Source organism: Anomalospiza imberbis, chromosome 10 (assembly GCF_031753505.1).
Source record: "Anomalospiza imberbis isolate Cuckoo-Finch-1a 21T00152 chromosome 10, ASM3175350v1, whole genome shotgun sequence".
NCBI lineage: Eukaryota > Metazoa > Chordata > Aves > Passeriformes > Viduidae > Anomalospiza > Anomalospiza imberbis.
In genome coordinates this window covers 11,076,665-11,096,095 of record NC_089690.1, presented here as the reverse complement: position 1 = coordinate 11,096,095, position 19,431 = coordinate 11,076,665, and the positions used below count along the sequence as shown (strand labels likewise).

The 19,431-nt window shown below is 47.3% G+C and overlaps 1 protein-coding gene and 1 long non-coding RNA gene across 2 annotated transcripts in view; one reads left to right on the top strand and one right to left on the bottom strand.

The window, feature by feature from the left end:
• The window catches only part of P3H2 (prolyl 3-hydroxylase 2), a 65,558-nt gene that overhangs the window by 28,915 nt on the left and 17,212 nt on the right, over positions 1-19,431 (top strand). The window lies entirely within an intron of this gene.
• Positions 5,145-5,851, bottom strand: LOC137479933 (uncharacterized). Its single transcript, XR_011002603.1, has 2 exons — positions 5,547-5,851; positions 5,145-5,439 (listed from the first exon to the last, which is right to left on the bottom strand). It is a non-coding gene; the product is annotated as an uncharacterized lncRNA (long non-coding RNA).

Sequence of the window (19,431 nt, the reverse complement as noted above, 5' to 3'; positions counted from 1 at the left end):
CGGAGCACCAGTTTTGTTTCAGCTGCAAGGTCCTGAGCTGTGTAGCATCTCCCATCAGTGGAGCTGGGAGAAAGGGGCAGGAGCAATGTTTTTGAGGCTTTGGTGGTATGGGCTGTAGCTGGCCTGCTCCTTGCCTCCCCATGGCAGCTGAGTGGGGACAGAGCTGTGCTCGAAGCAGTTTGCTCGCCTCATGGTGACAGCACAGCAGCAGTGCTGTGTGTGGAGATGGAGCACAGCTGCTTGGAGCGGGTGACAGATGACAGAGCTCCTGCCACGGCCTCCTCAGGCCCCTCGGCACCGAGCCCAGAGCTGCTGCCTCAAAGCTGCCAGGGGGGACAAGGTCAGGGAGGGGGTGCAGGGAAGCCACGAGCTGGGGCAGGGTGACCTCTGAGCTGTCCTGTTCCCTCAGTGAGGGCAGCAGGGCAGGGAGGGGGGGGTCAGTGTTTCCAGTCTTGGCTTTTACGCTTTATTGCTGCTGCTTTCAGCAAACTGGTTTGGCCAGAGGAGTTGTGGGGGCTTGCAGACAATGGCTGCTCACATTTTCCAGCTGTCAGATACTTAATGACATTAACTCCCCAGCCTTCTATTTTTTTACTGATTTAATTTATTTTTTTCTCTCTGGCACAGCCAGCTGAAGTGCTTCCAGCAGCCAGATAGACCCAAATCCTGGCCCCCATCAGATGCCTTTTCCATACACAAAATGAATTATTTCCTTGCTCTCCCCTTCCACTCTCAGGGACCCTGCTCTGCCAGGCTGCCCTCCAGCAGCAAAGGGGTTTCTTGCTTATTAGAAGCAAAGTGCTGAACATCTGAGGTGCAGTGGGGATCCCTGATCTTTCCCTCCCTGGCAGAGCTGTAAATGTGCATTAACCTGATGGATGTGTAGGAGGGAAGTGTCTCCCCCTTGAGAGCAAGGAAATAATTCATTTTGAGTATGGAAAAAGCATCTGTTCTTTGCACAGACTACTGAAAGCAGCAAAAGCCGCAGGGTCTGAGCATCGCAGAGAAGGGGAGGGCGCAGGGCTTTGCCAGCTCCATGGCCCTGCTCACACACAGCCACCAGTGTCCCTGCCTTTGCCCCTTTGTGGGCCCTTCCTGCAGAGGGTGGCAGGTTCCCATCGCCCTGAGTCAGTCGCTGGGCTGCAGGGTCAGTGCAGCCCTGGGCAGGGCGAGCTGGAGCCTCACACCCTGGTGTCTGCAGGCACTTTCTTGAGCTATGCCAGTTTTGGCTCGAAGGACAGCTGAGCTGGGATGTGTGCTAAGCCCTGCTGCAGCCCAATTTGTTCACTTATTTTTGTCAGTTAACAGACAGTTTGCATTCAGCTTTTCCTGAAGGGAAAGGGTGGTTGGGGAGAAGACACTCAGTACACAGAAAAGAAAGGACAGGTACCTTTGAACTCTGTCCAGCTGCTTGAATTCCGGAGCTGAGGTGCATCACACCACTTCTAAACTGCTAACTGATCCTTTCCACCTAGCTTTGACTCCAGGCATACAGTTTGCCCTTGATATATATGATATGATATATAATATAATAGTATAGTATATAAAGTGCACGCAGGTGTGCAGACAGTTGGCATGCTGTCACAACATGCTGCTGCTGTGTGTGAGCATGCCTGTGTGTTGAGATAAGAGCTGTAATGCTTGAGACTTTGGCTTGGGAACATCCTAAAGGTTCACAGTGCCTTTATGCCCCACTGTGGGGTGTATCTGCTAGCCGTGTGCTCTGGATTTTGCACAGGATCTGCATGAAAAATAATAATAAAAAAAAGCTCATTAGATCAATTAGGAACACTCTAGAGAGTTTCGGTAAGTTGCTTCAATTATTCTTTGGCACTCCTGCTTTTTATTTTCTTTTTTTTTTTTATAATGCTATAGCAGTAGGTAGCACAAAAAGTCAGTGCTTTAGTTTATTAATCAGTGTACAGGCATGTTAGCAAACCCTTCCTGTCCCAGAGAGCCCAGACTCTGTCTGGGCTGTGGGGTGGTGGAGTGTGAGGGACACAGCATGGGAGAGCCACGGCACCAAAGTCTGGCAAGGTTTAAGCTGTCATTCTGTGTAGCAGCAAGGAGATGTCCTCTGCAGGTTTTGATTTAAGAGCTGAGGGCCTTAAATCAGCCAGGCTCAGACTCGTGAACCAAAATTCATTACTGGAGTTAAACGTCAGCAAAAGAATCTTTGCTCCCCTTCGTGCTGAAGAAAGTGAACTGAAATTGTTCTCAGAGGTAGCAAGTGAGGATGTTCTTCCCCCAGCCATCTGAGTGGGCAGTGGGACCATCTGGCTCGTGTTTCCCAGGGGCTTGCTTTAGCCTGCAGACACTTGCCAATTTACCAGCAGTGCAAAGGCAGGAGTGTGGGAGGATTCCCATGGGGTGGTGAGTAGGAGGTGATAGCTTGTACCTCACAGACCTCCCGATGTGCAAGAGAAAAACTCAAGTATAAAGGGCACTTGAGGGCTGTTGTTCCTGCAAACCTGACATTATTCCAGTCCACTTCACCTGAGGCTTCTCCTTTTTGCACCATTTCATTTTCTGCTTCACTGCCAATGAAAGCAATGTTCTGTTTTGATATTATTAGAGCTAGAAAGCCTAATCAGCCCTTTTCTTTCCTTGACAATATCTGCCCTGCCTGCCTGAGAGCTGATCCACCCTGCCCAGCCAGTCACGCAGCAGGATTTCCCAAGGGCTGTGGCACAGCATCCTCCTCCCTTTCTTGGTGTTTTTCCCATTTACCAGGCACAGAGGGCTGTGGGAAAGAATCAGGCTGACTTTGTCATCCTCCTCTCTCTGAACTGACACATACTGAAGTCATTAACTGGACTATCAAATCTCAGCCGTGGGCTGAAACTTGGCAAAGAAGGTTTTGGGGCAAAGTGTGTGTGTGGAACAGGATATAGTGGATTTTCCTGTAGGAAGCTACCTGGATCAGGGACGTGAGCAAGAGAGGTCATAATGACCATGCCTTCAGATTTCTTCACAGCAATGTGATTTAAGAGCAGGGCACTCATCCTAGTTCAGATTTCTTTCACTGGTAACTGTGGGCTGTGGTTCATGCTGATCTGGTGTGCCTCTGACTCCTTCTTGCCAGCTAAACACATGGTTGAGTCTTGTTAGGGTCATTCATTACAGTGGTCAAAGTACAGTCATAGAAATATGGATTTCTCCCTAGGAGACTTCAGAAGTGCCCCTCTCCCCATCTGCAGATAGGATATTACCAGCCAAGAAAGCTGTGAATTAAGTTGCTCAGAACCAGGCAAACCTGGAGCATCTGTTTTTTGGGCCACTTTACCTGGGGTTGTATTTTGGCCTCCCCTTAGCATCAGGAGATTTGCCATTGACTCTCATGGCTCTAAGTTTTGATGTTTTCCTGTACCTGTATGCGAGCTCAGAACCACCCACTGATATGCAGTAGTTGAGGAAATACTTGGGGCCTGTGTTGCCTCTTCTGGTGTTCTACAACAGAGGGTAGGCTGGGAAACCCACCCAGCACCAGTGTGGCTGGCAGCACCCTGTGAAGTGTGGTGCCCATACTCACTCATGCAGGGCACTGGCTTGCTGCTGTGTGCCAAACATGTGGACATGGCCATCACTCCACTAGAGCAGGTGGTGGAGTGCTGGAAAGGGCATTTCCCTCTGGTAGAAGAAGGGCCAGAGCCCATCTGTGTGTCAGTGCAGCACTACTGTGCCCTGACACCTCTCATGCTTTGCACACCCTGGATGCAAGCAGGGAGAGCTGAGGAGGATTTTCTTTCCTTTTGTTGCACAAGCTTTCTAGTTTGAGTCTGCCTGTCACTTCCTTGATCCAAACTACTTATTTGGCAGGGTCACGAGCGTGAGTCACGGCCGTGGCCCAGGATCCTACCTCCTGCTTTGGCCAGCAGCACTGCAGCTGGGGCAGAGCAGAGCTGCTGCTGATGCTCCAGGGTGCCTGCTTGCTGCAGGGCATGGAGGCACTCACCTGGAGCAGGGGAGAGGGTAAATTGATAAGTTAATGAGCACAAGCACTTATTCTGATGTCTGAGCCCAGACCGTTGTCTAATGTGTTTGCTTTCCAAGGACAGGGTTGTACATTCACTTGGTAACTTCAGCAAACTTCTCCCAAAGGCAGGGTCACTCTCAAAAGAAAAAGTCGGTGGGAGATGCATTTACACACAGGCTGTCTCTAATATCATGGGCTGGGAAATGAAACTGGATTCTAAAAGGAGATATTCCCTAGAGATTGAATGGGCTTTGCAGAATTTGTGCTGAATCGAGGTAACCTTTCCATGCAGATTGTAGGGAACACAGGTTTTGTTCTGTCTGCTGGTATCTGACTACGTGACTTGTGCTGGACCTGCTGCTGAAAGAAGAAAAGCAGTTTCACTTGGCGGCACAATGAAATACAGGGTTTCCTGGAGATATCCCTCCTGGTGTCCGTAATGGCAGGATCCTGTGGGCCAGTCCTCAAGGCTCTTGCACCCCACTGCTAAAAGAAGCAGAGAAAGTGAATATGCAGACCCTTAGAAAAACTGCCTGGCAACTTTGTTGGTGAAAATGCCAGTGCCTGCTTCTAATAAGGAAGACGGAGGGAGGGAGGGAGCAATGTTTTGTTTCTGGTGTAGAATGTTAAAAGCAAACAAAAAGCCCTCTTAGGGATAAAGGAGACTCTCAGAAGTGCTGTAGCCTGCTTGAGACGTGCAGAACCTTGTCCACAACCTTGAGGACTTCCAGGCCAGCTTCAAGCATCGTGTGTGTTGGCCAGACAACAATGAACCCTTTGAGCACACTTTGGGTCAGGGTACTGTTTTCTTGGAGGGGGAAAGGGAAGGGAGGCTGGTACTTTGGTCTTGTATCAGCAGCCGCCTGTGGTGAGCCGCAGATGATTTCAGTGGATGGCAGGGCTGGCTGTGGCTTCTCTGTGCAGGGCTGGCTCCTGAGGCACTGAAGCCTCAGCAGCGGGTCTGCTGCAAAACCATTGCTGTGCAAGACTTGAAGTGCCTCTGCCCTAGCTCCGTGGTTTCAAAGACAGCTTTTAAACTAACGTGGGAGTCTGTGAAATTACCCTGCTGCGATGTGTCAGCTGTTGACACAGCAACATGACAGTATGTCATCACTTATTTCCTGCTTGAGGGATCATAAAGCCTTTTTGCATGGTTTGGTCCCATCTGTTTTCCAAAAGAGAAACTTTATTGTATTTCTCTTGCTCTCATTGTCCTCCTCTTCCAGACTTGGCCTCTGGTGCCTTTCCTGAATCTCGCTCGTGAGCTCTCTGGGGTGAGGTGAGAGAAGGAGTTACCCACCTTTCGTACATGTTTGGGGCTGCACTGGCCCTGCTCTGAGCCATCTCTTTGGACTGCTGTCATCTGCTGACAAAGATGACTATTCTGTGCAGTTAATGGGTACCTAAGTCTGACCTCTTAGCCTGAACAGCCTGGGACCAGAAATGCCAGCAGGCCAGCTGACCTGTTGAGCATGAGACAAAAAAGTGTGATATGGTACTTGGGAAGCAGTAGTTGCTTTGCAGCCCTGGTTTGAGCATCTGGACATGGTGGGAAGCCCTCAGCCCATACCCGAAGGTGAGTTTGAATCTCTAGCTGCAGGGGGAAGCCCACCCTGTCCTGGGCAAACCAAGGGGTGAAGCTCCTGAGGCTTTGGTCCTCCCTGGTGCTTCACTCAGAGCAACTATTTTTTTCCAGCAGTCGAAAGCTGCTACTGTTGATGTTGGTCTGGTGTAAAATGCAGCCCAGAACTGATGGAAAATTGGAAGTTGTTGTCTCTCCTGCCCCATCGCAAGACAGAGATTTGCTGCTGCTGGTGTCCTGCAAAGCAGAACCTTTTCCCTTTACCAGGGCAGGGTCAGGCCGGTGCAGCGGCAGTCGGACATGTGGGCGGTCTCACGGCAAATCCTTCAGAGAGCTGCTGAAGGAGCTTGGCTCAGGTCTCGTGTCAAGTAGGATGAGGGAGGAAAACGCCTCCAGCTTGTTTGTGGTCTGGCAGCAGAGAACTTTCTGCTGCTGTCACTGGAAACCAGTGTTCTTTTTTACATTTACGTCGTTCCTGGAATGTTTCTGCTTCGAGTGGCTGTGCCACAGCCCGGCACCATGAGCTCCAGGGAAGTGCTCCCAGAGAGCCGGAGGAGAGGGATGCTGCTGTCATAGACAGCATCTGTAAATAATAACCCAGAGAGCTGAATGCAGCACTGATGCAACTCTGCAAGTCTGCCCATGCCTCCGTTTGCCAAGTCACCATTTAGGTCATGCAGATTTTATTCTATGCCCAAGATTTATTTTGGATGGAAAGCCATGTGTCTCCAGTGAAGTTACACCTGCAGGGGTTTATGTTTTGAATTAGCTTCAGAAATGACTAAAACACATTTTTCAAAAGTTCTTCATATTTGTACTTTTTAAAGTACAATTTTTTTTTTGGTAGTGTTAGAAGGATGCTCTGCTTTTTTAACAGTAGTCTGATCTGGGAGCAGATGAATGTTTCTCCAAGAGCTTCTTGAAATGAACAGCTGTTGTTCACTAAGTCAAACAGAAGAGTTTTGTGGAAACTAAGTCCAAACTGATTCTCTTAAAAAACAAAACCAAAATTAGATGCGGTATTATGGGTATGTGCATGTGCCAGAGGCTGAGTAAATGTAACAACAGACTTGTGACTTAGTCTTCACCCTATTTAATCCATCAATAGTTGGCTGTAAATCTCCGTTTAGAACAGAAATGTTGGAAAGTGCTGCAGCTCCTGCACTCTGGCTGGGATGCTCTGAGCTGTTGTTAGAGGTGCGTGGTGGCAAATCCTTCTCACTGGCTGTGATGGGATTTCTCAGGTTTTGTAGTTTCTCCTCAGGGGTTTGGGGCAAGCCCCATAGGATGGCTTTACATCCTGCCTGCCTCGCTGCTCTCTGTGACTTTCTGTCTCTGCCTGTCTGTGTTGTCACCCTGGATTGTGTTTAACCAAGTTAAAGGATCTTTGTGAACCAGATGATGATTAGCATCCTTACCAGAAGTTTTGTTAAAATACTTAGCTATGTTTTCTTTTAAAAATCCCTACACTAACATACCTGTTTCTTCAAGCTTTATCTTTTCTGTGCCAAGGAAAACCAGACTTGGTACCAGTGAGAGGCCAGTTCAATTCTGCTGCTCCAGGCCAGAAAAAAGTTAGTGGCATGAAGTCTGCTAGATGGCAGAGTTCCTTTGCCTTCATCCAGGTCATGTGCTGCCGTTGGAGCTGCTTGCAGATTTTATTTTCTAAATAAATAATTTTTAAGGGTTCCTGAGTTTGCTGATAGGGTTTTCAACAAAATGGAAACATTTGCAGAAAGCAAAAGAGTGAATCAACATCTGGCAACTTGCTCAGCCACTATATTTTTTGTTCTTTCTTGTGGATAAATGCAAAAAAGAATTCAAGTGAAGTCTTTATGCACATAAAATCCTCTCTGTCCAAGCATGATTGATTAGGGACGCTTGCTGTTTCCCTAATTCTCTTTCTTAATCTTGGCATCATCCACGTTTTCCATCTTAACTATTTCCAGTGGAGATGAAATGTTTCTTTGTGGAGGGGCAGGAGACACCCACCCACCCATGTCGGAGGCTCCTCAGACAAATGGGTCAGTGTTCCCTGCAATCACGGGTGGGAGCAGGAAGCCAGCCCCTGGCCACAGCTCAGGGCAGCAAAGCCATAGAGAGCCTGACCCTATTTGACTTCTCTTTTCTAGATCTCAGTCTCTATAAACAGCTTTTTATGGTATTTGCCTTTCAAAGAGGAACCAGGGTGTGGATGGGAACAGTGACAAAGAGACACTTATAAGGACTGAGTGAGCTCTTACAGGAGTCCACTGCATAATTTTCAGATCAACAGAAAAATCTTGCAATGTCTTAAGCCCTGACGCGTCATCTGAGGTTTTTAAATGCTGTCATTCAGCTTCTCAGCAGTCAGGTCCAAAAGGTTTGTGCTCCTTTTTAACAGGGAAACTGAGTCATGGGGGTGCTTAGTGCCTGGCAGAAGAATTCCCAGTAAATCAGACCCAGAGCCAGCAACTGAAAGCAGAGCCCCAGTGCTTAGAAAACACTGGCTTCTCACAGGAGCATGACTTCATGTGTTCCTCAGCAAGGGCACACAGCTCCTCATTTTTTGCATAGTCGAGCACAGCTCTGCCCCAGACAGCAGGTACTGTCTCTCAGGGTGACATCAGTGCTGGGGCTGCAGCAGGGGCACACAGCGGGCCAGTGCTGTGAGTGATAACAGCCTGTGCTCAGGGGGTCCCCACAGCATCCCTGTGGGACACACAGGGTATCCTGCTGCGTTCCTGTCCAGCTCCCCTCGCTCCGGGCTGCGGATCGTCCTGCAGCGGCTGGCAGGGCTCCCTCTGCGGAGGGAGCCATCCTTCCCTGGAGCTGCACCAAGCAGCTGCTTTCTCCATCTCAGGCAGGCAGAGCAACGCAGGCAGTGATGGAATAAACACCTGTGTCCTGCCTCAAGTGACACGTGCATCCTTCAGGATGTTGCTTCCCGGTGCCAGTTGAGAATTGAGAAACTGAGGAGCTGGTGCTTGGGTAGGAGACCAGTGAAGGTCATCCATCACCATGGATGCTTTTCAGCCCTTGATGTGAAGAAGGTTATGGAGGGGTGTGTCTGTACAGGGTTTCCAGCAAGCAGGGCCACAAGAGTGTCAGAAGATGGAGCTTAACACTGTCTGTGATTAACTTCATCCAGGCTGTGGCCTGGCTCTATCCACATCTGGCCCCAGTACAGGAATGTGTGCAGACCACGTGCCCAGTCTGTGCACTGCTCTTGCCCAGGGTAGTGGTCTGTGTCTCATTTCTAACTTGTGAGGAAGAAGGGTGAAGGTACGCACCTGTAGGAGAGCATGCAGAGTCAGAAATGTGGCATGTGCCACTGATCAGCCCTTGGCAGAGGGCACATCTCTTGGCTGCTCTCAAGGACAGACATGCACCTGCTTCCCCTTGGGTCACTCACTCCTTCCTTTGGCCACATGTGAACTGGTCAAACTGGGAGCTGACACATCCCATCCATGTCATTCTGCTAATTGTTTTGAAGGGAAAACTGCACCACTGGGAGCACCCACTCTGCATTTCTGTCGATTCTTTACCAAGCCAGGGTAATAGAATCAATGAGCATGCCTGTAAGCCTCAGTCGGTGGAAGCACAACCTCTTAGCTCAAGTCTCCTTGCCTTTGTTCTCCAAGCAGGTTTGCCATAGGTCTCTCCCATTGGATGTGGATGTTTGGCAGCCCGCCGGGATGGATAGCAGCTCCTGGGCAGCTCACAGGGTAAAAGTGATGCTGCAGCAGCAGATCTTGTGATTTGGTGCTAATGGCACTCCATTACTGTGCATTCGTAGGGGGGTTTTTATTCACTAATTAACCAACAGTTTGATTTGATGCCGATACTCTGGGCTCTATTACAAGTGAGTAATTGTAACTCAACATCCCAGTGGGGCCCAGTGGCACAAAGGAGGGGTTTGAAAGCGCTGCTCTGTGTGCAGCACATTTGGCAAAGGCTCCTTCATCCCACCGCTGGATCGAATGTCCTGATAAGGGGATGGAGCTGCAGGGCTTGTTTCACTCCTTCGAGGAATGGCATTAGGAGGCGGCAGCCCCGAGGTCTGGTTCTGATTTGCTGTGAGACATCAGACTCCTTACCTGCAATTCAGGGAAAATGATACCTCTTTGCAGGGGCCTCACAGGGTTCAGCTAAGATTAACAGGGGAGGGAGGGGAGATGAAATATCTGTGGCATTTTATTGTTACTATTAATGATGTAGAGTGAAGCCAGGGCATCTCTGTGAATGATCACTGCATTTGCCTCTTGAGATCTGGCTGTGTTTTTGCCCTCCCCCACCCTCTACTAATCAGAACAAAGTTAAACTTTGTAGTAGAAGGGCTCAGAAAACAGCATTTCTCAGTGTCTGAAGAAAAAGCGGCACGTTTCCTGGTGTAATTAGGTCCAGGCTCTCAGGAAATGAAGGCTGTCTAGCTGATAAGTGTTTAGTAATGATTACCAAGCCAAGGCTGGCGAAAGCAAGCAAAGTGTTTTCATTTCAGAAGCAGCAAATCCAGCTGAGACTTGTGGTGTGTGTCATGTATGCAGACAATTGTCCGAATGGTATGCGGCCTCGCTCGCCGCAGCACGAGCCAAATCTGCCCTGGTGTAAATCCACAGGAGCCTCTGGAGCTGCACCAAGGGCCTGAGAGCAGAGCACACATCTCCATACAGTGCCTCTGGGCTGTCAGAGGTGTCATTCTGGGGACTGGTGTCAAAACTCTGCTCTCAAAGCCAGCAATTTCTCTCTCAAATTAGTAACAGTGCTCATCAAAGCTGGGGGAGCTGGAGGAGGGTCAGAAGCACATTTGCAAGGGTAGAATTACATCCTCTCCAAATGAAGTACACATTTCTTCAGTGGTGCTGGGTAAACTGGATGTGGCAATGCAGGAAGGTGGGTTCTTCAGCATGCTTTTGTTCTGTATGTCAACCCTTACGAAAGGGAGCCTCTCCCCCAGAAATTTCAGGGTCAGATTTTGCAGGGAACAAGTCTGGAGGTTGCTCTGCTGTGAAGTCAACACAGTCCATCCCATGCCAGCTTACTCATCCTGTCAACAACCGTTGAGACCTGATGTGCTCTCAGTGTTCTGGATGAGAAGGTGCCTTGTGGAGCCCTTCCCCTGCCCTGTTTTGTGTCCCTTAATTTCAGAAGATGCCTTTTGGTGGGAAACCCTATCCCTGTTGTATTCAGATGGGTTTGAGTTTTATGAACATTGAGCATTAGAGAAACTGAGGAGTTTTGCAGCGCTGCTGCAATTCCTCTTGCCTTCCAGATGAGTCAATGTGTACTCTGCAGTTCCACGTTTTCTTAAAACTCTGACATAGCCTAGTGGTAGCTCTTTCTCTACCACATGTGTACTCTGGTGAAAATAATATACTGATGTCTTAAAACCTCTCAAATCCCTTGTTTATTGCAGCCTGTATAAATGAGTTCCAGAAGGGATTACACAACTCCAAGGAGGACAGGGCCATCAGGGCTTTTAAGCACAGTGGTCCAGAGGCAAATCTTGGTTCAGGAAGCCTGTAAGCTGCTGGACATTGCTGACAATGCCCTGTGTGGGAGGGTCACTGTGTACCTGCCATGTACTTATGGCTTGCCCACAAGTGTCCGCCCCTGGCCCCTGCTGGGGGAAGATTCCTGGGATAATCAAACCTTTGGACTGAACTTGGCAACTCATACAGGTAGTGTTCCTGGCAAGACCTCTCCTTTGCTTTTCAGACCAACCAAGATTAAATTGCACAACTATGGATATATTTTCACTTCTTCCTTGTACTCTCTCCCTTTCTCTGCAAACTTTGTTTCCAGGGCAGTGCCTTGATGCTGGCCCAGTAGTGGCAAATCAGCACTGAAATTTCTTTTCAAATATGGCAGTTTTCTTCAAACCCACCTACGGCATAAGTTGAGTTTGCCTTCCCTTGGTGTCAGTCAGTTCCCCTCATGGTGAGCAAAGCCCACCCCCAATCTGTAGATGTTCTACAGACTTTGCAAAATGCTTGGATTGGAATCGGATGGTTTATTTAATCCGATCTGCAGTGCCCTAATGTCCATCACCATCATGATGGTTTCCATGAATTCAGCAGCTCTTAGCCATTATTTGCTGGTTTATGACTTGAGCCATGGAAAAGGTATTCAAGAAATATTGTGTCTGGAAAAAATGTGAATTAAAACCATTTCCTTGAAGACTGTCAAGGGTTTTGGGTGATTGGACAATGCATAGATGTGCTGTGTGTCTGTTTTCTTGTTGAAATTTTTGGTTTGTTTACTTCTGCCTTTGCTGCCCCATCACAGATCAGGGAGAGATAACCTCTTCCTCAGATTGCACAATCCTGTTTGCAGCCCACCCTCAGGGCTCTGCACTCTGCTTTTCAAACTGGAGCTCTGGTGCTAATACCACAAACTGACCATGGTGACTGTCCGAGTCAGTCAGCACCTCCTTCAGGAGACCTTTCTATTGCTCAAGGGAAAGGTAGGGAGGCAGTCCTCAGGCTGGCACAGGCCTTAAGCCTGTTGACAAAATTCCATTTACAGCATAAAAGGGCTGCAAAAAACAAGTATCATTTATCACCAGGTCGCTGTGGCTTCCTGGCTCCAGGATGGTGGTGGAAAACCATGTGTCTTCTGAGAAGGGCGTTTTCTAAGGACACACGTAGCTGTTTGGATGTTGTTAAGTAGCAGCAGACAAGCATATACATCTGCACAGGAAACTTTGGCTCCCAAAGGGCATTCAACAGTTCATCAAGTCTGACTCTTCTAAGAGGTGCTGAGCCATTGCTAAACCATAGAGAGGGAGGAAAGTTTCTGCTGTAAGAATTTTTCTGCTTGTCTCAGATTTTTCTGTTGTGTTTTTCTTAAGTGTTTTAGTAATTACTTCCATAGAGATACCAGTGTGGAGACAGCTGGGTTAGGAGTCTGACCCAGTTATCAGTCAGTGCAGCTTGATTAGCTGCGGTGTCCAGGGAGGCAGGATGATGGAGAAAACTCACACCTAAACTGCAAAGCTGCTTTTAACTGCCTGCCAAGTTTGTTTTGTTCTGGTTTTCCTCTAAAAGCATGAGACCCTCCTCCCTTGATAGCAAAGGCTTCCCTCACTCCTCACCAGTGTCTTCAGTAAGATTCACCTTTCTTCTCCCAGGTATTTCCATGACTCTGGGGACAACCTGCCTCTCAGTTATCAGTCATTATCAGTTATCAGATGAAAGCTCATTTTTTGTCTAACAGGCACTGGCCTACAGGAGTGCTGGTGATCCCTTGGGAGGGGATGGTCACATCCTGCTTGTTCCCAGCTGCTCGATTTCATTAGCTTAAAATGCCTGGGCTAATCTTTGATACATTTCCAGGTGAGCAACCTGGAACCAGGCAACCAGGAGGAAGGACATGCAAGAATAAATTCTGCCATGGAAAGCCTGGCTGGTTTTATACTGTCCACCTTTTAGTACCAAGCACTGCTTTTTGCCATTAGTGTGTGAGTGTATTGCTTCTCCCATGCTACTAATCTCCAAGGGAACTGGTTAATTACCTGGCCAAGGAAAACTCCGGGGTGTGGGAACTTCATGGGAAACCATCTGCACAGATTCATGAAGGCTGAATACATCCCACCTTTTCCTCATTGAAAATACTGTTTCACACACAGCTTAGCTGCTCTCAGAATTTGTTATGCAGAACTGAGTGTCTGCACAGGACAAAATGTGGCTCAGTGTGTATTTCACAATCAGTCACATCGAAGGTTCAGTAAACACAAACACATTTCCCACTGCTTGCTCTGCAGATGAATCCTGCAATGCTTCAGTGTGTTGGAGATTTATATGGGAAGGGTACTTCCTGCTGGGAAGTGGTTTTGCTGTGAGTAAATGCCCTGCTCCTTGTGCAGGATTTGATACACAAGTGTGCACTGAAGCATATCATGCACAGCCAGAAACGTGTGGAAATCTTCATTCCTACATGCCTGGGAACAGTTCAAGAAGAGCATGTCAGAGAGGGAAGGAAGGGAGAATGTGAGGGTCAATCTAATTTGTGTTTTTAATGTCAAATGGCCCTTTCAGACAGGGTTATCCAGTTAGTCTGCTCAGCATGGACTTGTGCACACATAAAATAATGCCAGCATGGCTCAAGTGAGAGATTCGTTAAGAAATACGATTTCTGTCTTCATTAATTATGAGAATATTTTTTCCATAAAGAATATTGAAGTGGTGTTTGGTTTTAGATTTCCAAGGATCTCCCACTTTCTGGAGACTTAATTCATCATCTAGTTAGCTCATTTGACCACGCACCTTCCAATCCACATATGTTTGTGTCTTGAAAATTGCTTGTTGGAATACCAAAAAACCCCAAGCCATTTCTAAATTTCCTTTCTCATGAGAGATTTTCCCTGTGCCAATTCTGCAAATTTCTGTTCTGTTTTGGATTTGGGTCTACCAGAGTGATAGGTAGGCAGCAGCATACAAGTTGGGGTGGTCTAAGAGGAACTGTCCAAAGCAGGCTAGCAGGCTGGAGGTTGTCTTCGTTTTGAAAATGAACAAACCTCTGAAAAGATACTTGTGGAGCCTCCAGAAATGCATCATTATTGCCCTCTATCACAGCAGTAGCAGGGATAGGAGGCAGCCCTGTTTAGCTTGAGTTGGAAGACAAGAAACTGGTAAAAGGTTTGGAGAGCAGGGGATGGTGTGGTACTGAATTTAGAGATGGCCTCACACCTTTGGCTCTTGGTACCTATTCCCTGCCCTCAATTAAGGTCCTTTCCTGCTGTGTGCTTGCTTAGCTCTCTGATTTTGGTGGTTCTGTGGGGCCAGTTGGTGCCATAGTGGGCTGCAAACACTTCAAGCATCATTCTGCAAATGTGTGACCCATCAGCAGAAGGAAAATTTCCTCATTAACTTCTCTGGAGAATTTCTTCCTTCTTATTTGCAATAGTAAAATAGTTGAGACAAGGTCAGGTGCTATTTATAGCCTTCTCAACGCTCCTTGCTCCTTCTTGCCTGGGCAGAAAGCTCTGCACAGACACAACGAGATTAATCCTTCATGACACTGAACCTTTTATTTCCCTTGTTGTGCTTGCAGGCTCCAGAGCCTCCTTCTTCTGCAGAGCCCAGTGCACTAAGCCTTCAATACAACACAGCAGCAGTGGAGCTGTGGAAAAGTTTAGAAAAACATTATCTGTTCAGCAAACCAGGGATTGTCTGCGAGGTTGGAAACTTTGGTTTCTAGGTCAGCTGAATGGTTTGAAGTTTTTCATCACAAGCTCCATGCCAGGTTCATATGCTCTGCAATTAACTGAGGTTATGTGCAGGTAGGTCCAGTCCTGGCATGGCAAGAAATGCTGAGGGATCTGACATGTTTTCCAATATATAAACCTTACTTCTGTTCCCCTCAAAAAAAAGGTTTTAATTAAAACTATATTTTATATGACGAAGATACCTTAATATAGAAGCAGATTGGATTATGTTGGAATCCTGGATGCTGAGAATTTTAAACTTTATGTGCTTAAAGGCACAGACCCTCAAGAGAGCACTGCATTTGACCTGAGGTCGTGGAACAGGCTTTTGAAATTGATTTATTGCGCTGGGATTACAGGTGTGTAGTTGATTAGAAGTGTGTAGTATCACAGGGTGGAAAACTTAGAATTTGGGATTTTAGAATATAGAAATAAATATGAAGCAAGATGGAGGTTTTAGGGCGGAGGCAGGTTGTTCTTCTTTACCTCCTTCTTCCTTCTTCTTCATGGGTTTGGGTGATGTTTTGTAATTGGACAGAAAAGTCCGCATTGCAGGCTTTGAGGGATGAGTTACTGGGGTAAAAGGAAAAATAATCTAGGTGTCATTTCTTAAATGTATAGTTTAGTCTTAAAAAGACCTTGTAACAAGAGATAGTTAGCCATTTGTGCCTTCCTAATGACAAGCTGCCGAACTGATGGCTGTGAGACTGTTTCACTGATAAGAAATAATAAACACCTGAGTCCGAACAGGGAATGCCGTCTCAAGTGCCTTCAATCCCGACCTCGAGAAACCGATTGCATTAGGACAGTCAGCGCAGAATGCATGACAGCTGCCAATATCTGATAATAAGTTCAATGCAATGGGAACTCTGTATGAAAAACAGTCTGAGGTCTTGGTTATACCACACCTGTGACCTCTTTTCTCAGGCAGTCAGAATCTGTATTGTTTTGGCTACATTCTCTGAAATCCTCTGACTTTCACACCTCTTTCATCCTTGTTTTTACCCTGAAAAGCTCGGGATGAGCTGGAAGCAGCTGAATACCTGCAGTTTCTCTGGTTACAGCTGCTTTCCCCCATAAGCTGCAGTGTCAGTGTTCAGCACAAACAGTGGTGGTGGGAGGGCAGCCCTGGCTGTGTGAGCTGACTGTAAAGATGTGCAGTGCTTGTCTCACAGCCCTGGCACCCTGCCTGTTCCACTTCCTTATCCCCACTGCCAAGCTCCAGAGGGCAAACTTAAAGGACTGTGAGTTTTGGGTCATTGTAGCTGAAGCCATGGTGCTGCTGTGAGGCCTTTAGGGAAGGGGACAGAGTTTGTGCCAGCTTGCTGAGCATCTGCCACGAGAGGGGCTTTGGTCAGAATTCATTTGTCTGCAAAGAGTGAAGGCAAGTGTGAATTCAGAACATGTGCCTGCCCGTGGAGCCGAGCCAGTCTGAGGTGTTTGGGGCAGGTGTCAGTGATGAGGTGAATCCTCTGTGTTTCTCTTTAGGGGACCCAGCAGCTGAAGTGGGGGTAAAATCAAGCAGCAAGTTAGACATGTTTCAGTGAGACAGCTTGTTTCTTTAAGCCCAGCAGGTTGGTGACTGTGGCATCACAGGTACAAATCAGGTTGCTCAGCATGGAGTTTACTGGCTTAAAGATACCTTGACAGGTACCAGAATGACAATGAATAGTAAGGGTCTCTTAGCATTGTGTTATGTGTCACCATACAGCCCATGAATGCTCCATAAAGGATTTTCTCAATGGTTATCAGTGAGAATTGGGTTCAGTTGTCTAGTGATGATCAAGATGCTCACTCCAGGTCCTTTCTCCAGCCTGTGTTTGTTCCTGCACAAAGCTCCAGTTAACAGCAGCCTTCCTAGTCCAAGCCACCTCTGCAGGCTGGAATCCACAATCCCACTGAAGCCCAGGCCAGCACTGTCCCAGCTGGGAGTGAAACTGAGCAATTGCAGTTTGCTGAAATTCTTTCATCTGAGGTTCTGCTGCTTAAAATATTTTTTCCTATTTTTCTGTGAAACGAACCACTCCTAAATCTCATTGAGGAAAACAAACATATTCCAGCATCACTTATGTGTTGTGTTTTCCCCTTCTCAGCTCTAGGTGTTGGCATGTTAAGATCAAAATGGACAGGGCAGGGTGTTCCCAGGGCTCTCTCAGTGCTGATGCTCTGATTTCTTGTGTCTTCTCTGGCTGAAGTACACAGGGTTTGGTGCAAAGCTGCAGCAACAGTCCAGCGATCTCATTCCAGTGGGGTGAGCAAGCAGACCTTAGAGCACATACTGAGGTTGTGAGTCTACATTTGTCATTTTTTCCTTGCTGATTTTCATTCAGCAGTTGTTGTGCAAAGATCAAAATCTCCTTGTGTTACGTACTTGCACATGCTTATGGCCTCCAAGTTGCTTGCCATCCAAATAAACAAAATTACTACTCTCTGGGAGAAATGCTATTATTTTTATTGTTATTAGTTAAAAACAATGGAAAATCAGGCATAAAGAAAACCAAATTATTTTTTTCCAGTGGCTGCACAGTGAGCTTGTGACAGGGCCAGGAACTGAGTCCAGGTGTCCTGAGTCCCAGCCCAGACCTTTAAGTACCGAAATATCCTGCTCCTTGTGAATTCAGAGTGTTTTGGCAAAAGTTTCCCCAGAGTGTTCCATAACTAATGTCAGAGCTAGACGCTGAACGTGACTTACCAGTTAGGAATGTTGCTTTTATATACTCTCACTGACTTAGAAACTCCCCCCAAACTTAGCAGCTGTTGGCTTCTTTGTGTTATTTGTATTTTTCTAAGGCAAATATGGAACATGATAAATTGAAAAGCATTGAGTTGAAATGTTCTGCTTTGAGTCCACTTAGCAAACTCCAAAGGTCATCTCTGCTGTGTAGAGCCAGCAGGACTAGACACAGAGTGAGCCTTGTTTGAAAGGGATTTTCTGTTGTCTAGAAATCAGGCTTGTCCTATTTCACAGGGGTGGATGTTATCCAGAAGAGCTAAGCCCATCCTGGGATCTCTGACAATTTTTGACAGTTTGCTGAAAAGGATCTAGAGCTAAGGGGAAAAAGAACATCCCACAGCAGACTATTGCAGGTTGTGTCTTGAGGGACCACTTCCCCTTTTGAGAGGTCTTTAGTCCCTTTTAAATCTGCACAGGTAGGGTGCTGTTTGTGAATAGAAATCTGTAGTATGGAAGAATCCAATTCCCCCAGCCAGCTCAAATAGTGGCTTCTTAGCAGTCCTCTGGATCAGGTCAGCAGCTCACAACTCTAACAAACCTTTTGGTCCATCTTGACTGTCTAATAACCAGCTGCAGTGGCATTCCCATAGACAGCAGCACCTGAAAATTCCCTTTGTGAGATGCTCTGGTCAGTCCTTTTTCCCACATCTGATGGTGTCCAGCTGCAATGAACTTTTCCAGAGTAGGATTATGTTGAAATGATCTATTTCAAAATGGAACATATGTTTCTGAAGAGGAATGTCTCTTAAAAACAAACAAACAAACAAACAAAAAAAAAACCCGAAAAACTCCAAACTTCTACTCTGAAGGGGTTTTGGTTTTGTATGTGCTGTCCTGGGTAAAAATTTCTTATAGTCATTTTTCATGCCTGCTGGAAAGACAAGGGATTATTATGGAGAGTGGTGTCCTTTGGAAAACTCCAAATGAAAGACATAGATGTTGGTTTTGCAGTAAAAACTGGCTTCCCTGCACATGTTGTCAGTACAGAGATAATCCTTAAAAACTTCTGAAGTTTACAGAAGGCAAATTTTTTTGCGTTTCTGTGGGCACTGCAGCCCAGCTGTGCTTTGGTGTGCAGGCCTGGGGCAGGCTGGGATGCTGTGGCTCTCACCTTCCTTTTGGGGATATTCCTGTGTGCTTCCTGGGCTAGCTCTGCCCTGGAGCCTGTCTGCCCTGCTGCAGGCTGACAGGATGTCGAGCTCTGCTTCCCTGCAGGTCTCTGTTCTCATTCTGCTGGCAGGGTTTGTCTGCTGGGTGCTGTGCAGGTGAGCTGCTGTACATGTCACATGGATGTGCCTGAGCTTGCTGGCTCTGGTGCCTCAGGAGTAGCCTTGCAGCAGTGGCACAGGGCTTGGTGTGGGTTTTGTTGTCAAGAAGAACTCTTGGACACAGGCTAGCTTGGGCTAGCATTAGCCTGGCCCTGGCTGACAGGTTTGGGTCGGACTGCTGATGTTTCCCAGGGACCTGACTGCAGCTTGCTGGTATTCAGTGGTGTTGGCTTTCTTTCAGAAGCAAGTGTTTTAGTGTCTTCTCTCTTGCTAGCTCATGCAGAGGTTTCACCTGAACATCTGTTCTACTCCTGATGCTCCCAGCAGCTGCCATGGATGTGTTTGGCACTAACAGTTCTGTTTGTTTATGAGGCTTTCTCCAGGGTGAAACTGATGTCTGGTCTCAGTTCTGAATCTCTAAACCCAAAATAATTTGGTATATCAAAATAAACTTCTCTTTAGACCTCTGTCACCATCAGCAGAGTCTGGCCTTCTGCAGCTATACACAGCTGAGCTTAATAAATGGTCCTCAGTCCCTGTCTCCAAGCAGAAGCCCTCACCTTGGACATAGCTCAGCCACCAAGGCTTGTGGAGGAGAGCAGTCTTTGCAGCTGCTTTCCCCTCCTCTCTCCATCTCATATCTCATGAGAGCATCTTTCCACCTGGGACTGTGCAGGGGGTTGG